Genomic DNA, 3876 nt, shown 5'->3' with positions numbered 1-3876 from the left:
TTCCTCCTGCCTTTCGACCACAATCGCGGCGCTAACCACCTGAGTGGTCGCGGCGACGTAGACCAAGAGGGTTTCTCCGTCCACCGGCGGCACCAAGACTGGCGCCTTTGTAAGGAGCGCCTTCAGGTTGCCGAGGGCTTCCTCGGCCTCAGGGGTCCAAACGAAACATTCGGCCTTCCTTAAGAGGCGGTACAGAGGCAGACCTCTTTCGCCGAGGCGTGAGATGAAGCGGCTCAGGGCCGCGAGGCATCCCATGACCCTCTGTACCCCTTTTAAGTCCTTGATGGGTCCCATGCTGGTGATGGCCGCAATCTTCTCCGGGTTGGCTTCGATGCCTCGCTCGGAGACGATGAACCCTAGGAGCATGCCTCGGGGCACCCCGAAGACACACTTCTCAGGGTTAAGCTTGACTCCTTTCGCCTTGAGACACCGGAATGTCACTTCAAGGTCGGAGAGGAGGTCGGAAGCCTTCCGTGTCTTGACTACAATGTCATCGACGTAGGCCTCGACTGTGCGACCGATGTGTTCGCCGAACACATGGTTCATGCACCGCTGGTACGTCGCGCCCGCATTCCTCAAGCCGAACGGCATGGTGACATAGCAGTACATGCCGAACGGCGTGATGAAAGAAGTCGCGAGCTGGTCGGACTCTTTCATCCGGATCTGGTGATACCCCGAGTAGGCATCGAGGAAGGACAGGGTTTTGCACCCAGCAGTGGAATCCACGATTTGGTCGATGCGAGGCAGAGGGTAGGGAACCTTCGGACATGCTTTGTTGAGACCAGTGTAGTCCACACACATCCGCCATTTCCCCCCTTTCTTCCTCACAAGCACAGGGTTGGCAAGCCATTCGGGATGGAATACCTCTTTGATGAACCCTGCCGCCATTAGCTTGTGGATCTCTTCGCCAATCGCTCTGCGCTTCTCCTCGTCGAATCGGCGCAGAGGCTGCCTGACGGGTCGGGCTCCGGCCCGAATATCCAGCGAGTGCTCGGCGACATCCCTCGGTATGCCGGGCATGTCCGAGGGACTCCACGCAAAGACGTCGGCGTTTGCGCGGAGAAAGTCGACGAGCACTGCTTCCTATTTGGGGTCGAGCCCGGAACCGATCCGGATCTGCTTGGTGGTGTCGCCGCTGGGGTCGAGGGGGACGGCCTTGACCGTCTCCGCTGGCTCGAAGTTGCCGGCATGGCGCTTCACGTCTGGCACCTCCTTGGAGAGGTTCTCCATGTCGGCGATGAGGGCCTCGGACTCGGCGAGGGCCTCGGCGTACTCCACGCACTCCACGTCGCATTCGAACGCGTGTTTGTACGTGGGGCCGACGGTGATGACCCCGTTGGGGCCCGGCATCTTGAGCTTCAGGTAGGTGTAGTTGGGGACGGCCATGAACTTCGCGTAGCATGGCCTCCCTAGCACGGCGTGGTAGGTTCCTCGGAACCCGACCACTTCGAACGTCAGGATCTCCCTTCGGAAGTTGGAGGGTGTCCCGAAGCAGACTGGGAGGTCAAGTCGCCCGAGGGGCTGGACGCGCTTCCCAGGGATGATCCCATGGAAGGGCGCAGCGCCTGCTCGGACGGAGGACAGATCGACGCGCAGGAGCTTGAGGGTCTCGGCGTAGATGATGTTGAGGCAGCTGCCCCCATCCATCAGGACCTTGGTGAGCCTGACATTGCCGACAACGGGGTCGACGACGAGCGGGTATTTCCCCGGGCTCGGCACATGGTCGGGGTGGTCGGCCTGGTCGAAGGTGATGGGCTTGTCGGACCAGTCTAGGTAGACTGGCGCCGCCACCTTCACCGAGCAGACCTCCCGGCGCTCTTGCTTGCGATGCCGAGCCGGGGCGTTCGCCGCATGCCCTCCATAGATCATGAAGCAGTCGCGGACCTCGGGGAACTCTCCTGCTTGGTGATCTTCGTTCTTGTCGTCGTCGCGGGCCCTGCCACCCTCGGCGGGTGGCCCGGCCCTGTGGAAGTGACGCCGAAGCATAACGCACTCCTCGAGGGTGTGCTTGACGGGCCCCTGATGGTAGGGGCACGGCTCCTTGAGCATCTTGTCGAAGAGGTTTGCACCTCCGGGGGGCTTCCGAGGGTTCTTATACTCGGCGGCGGCGACAAGGTCCGCGTCGGCGGCGTCGCGTTTCGATTGCGACTTCTTCTTGCCTTTCTTCTTGGCGCCGCGCGGAGCAGACGCCTCGGGAGCTTCTTCCGATGGGCGGCCCTGGGGCTGCTTGTCCTTTCGGAAGATAGCCTCGACCGCCTCCTGGCCGGAGGCGAACTTGGTGGCGATGTCCATCAGCTCGCTCGCCCTGGTGGGGGTTTTGCGACCCAGCCTGTTCACCAGGTCGCGGCAAGTGGTGCCGGCGAGGAACGCGCCGATGACATCCGAGTCGGTGATGTTGGGGAGCTCGGTGCGCTGCTTAGAGAATCGCCGGATGTAGTCCCGGAGCGACTCCCCCGGCTGTTGCCGGCAGCTTCGAAGGTCCCAGGAATTCCCGGGGCGCACGTATGTGCCCTGGAAATTGCCAGCGAAGGCTTGGACCAAGTCATCCCAGTTGGAAACCTGCCCCGGAGGCAGGTGCTCCAACCAGGCGCGAGCAGTGTCGGAGAGGAACAGGGGGAGGTTGCGGATGATGAGGTTGTCGTCGTCCGTTCCACCCAGTTGGCAGGCAAGGCGGTAGTCCGCGAGCCACAGTTCCGGTCTCGTTTCCCCCGAGTACTTTGTGATAGTAGTCGGGGGTCGGAACCGGGTCGAGAATGGCGCCCGTCGGATGGCCCGACTGAAGGCCTGCGGACCGGGTGGTTCGGGCGAAGGACTCCGATCCTCCCCGCTGTCGTAGCGCCCCCCACGCCTGGGGTGGTAGCCTCGGCGCACCCTTTCGTCGAGGTGAGCCCGACGGTCGCGTCGATGGTGCTCGTTGCCGAGGTGGCCCGGGGCCGCAGGCGCGGTGTTGCGCGTGCGCCTGGTGTAGACCGAGGCTTCCCGCATGAATCGGGAAGTCGCGGCATGAGGTTCCGAGGGATATCCTTGCCTCCGGGATGCAGTGCTCTCGGCCCGCCGGGCCGCAGCGCCTTCCAGGAGATTCTTGAGTTCTCCCTGGATTCGTCGCCCCTCGGTGGTTGACGGCTCCGGCATCGCGCGGATGAGCATCGCTGCGGTCGCCAGGTTCTGACCGACCCCGCTGGATGCGGGCGGCGGCCTGATCCTGACGTCGTTGGCGACGCGGTGCTGGAGACCTTGGGGCAGATGACGTATTTCTCCGGCCAGGGATTGGCCCACCCATGCCTGTCCGACGTCCCGACGGATCGGCTCAAGCGCTCCTGTTCCCTCGTTGAGCCTGGCCTGCGCCTCGCGGACTTGCTCGAGTTGTGGGTCGTAACCCCCCGCCGGAGCGGGGACCACAGCTAGCTCCCGTGGGATGTCGGCGCGAGGCACCGGCCTAGGGAGATCACCATCCTCCGGCATGCCAAGATGGTTGCCTTCGGTGGGATCCCCTAGCTCGATGTGGAAACATTCGCGGCTTGGGCCGCAGCTCTCGTCGCCAAGGCTGCGGCTTCCATCGGAACAGTCGGATAGACAGTAGTCACATGCGGTCATGAAGTCCCGCACGGCACTGGGGTTGCCGAGTCCGGAGAAATCCCAACCAATGCTGGGATCGTCATCTTCCTCGGACCCAGAGGGCCCGTAGGTCGAGACGTCCTTCAGTTGGTCCCAAGGCGACCGCATACAGAACCTCAGTGGGGTTGCACTCGCCTCAATGAGAGCGCCCGCCAAGACGAGGTCGTTTGGCGGGTTGAGGCCGAGTCGAAATGACGCAAGATGGGAGTTAGTCGTTACCTTTTGGTCGACGAGGAGCGACGTAGTCACATCGGGGACTGG

This window comes from Zea mays, chromosome 2 (assembly GCF_902167145.1).
Source record: "Zea mays cultivar B73 chromosome 2, Zm-B73-REFERENCE-NAM-5.0, whole genome shotgun sequence".
NCBI lineage: Eukaryota > Viridiplantae > Streptophyta > Magnoliopsida > Poales > Poaceae > Zea > Zea mays.
The sequence above is the reverse complement of the archived record's forward strand: the minus strand, read 5'-3'. Positions refer to the sequence as shown.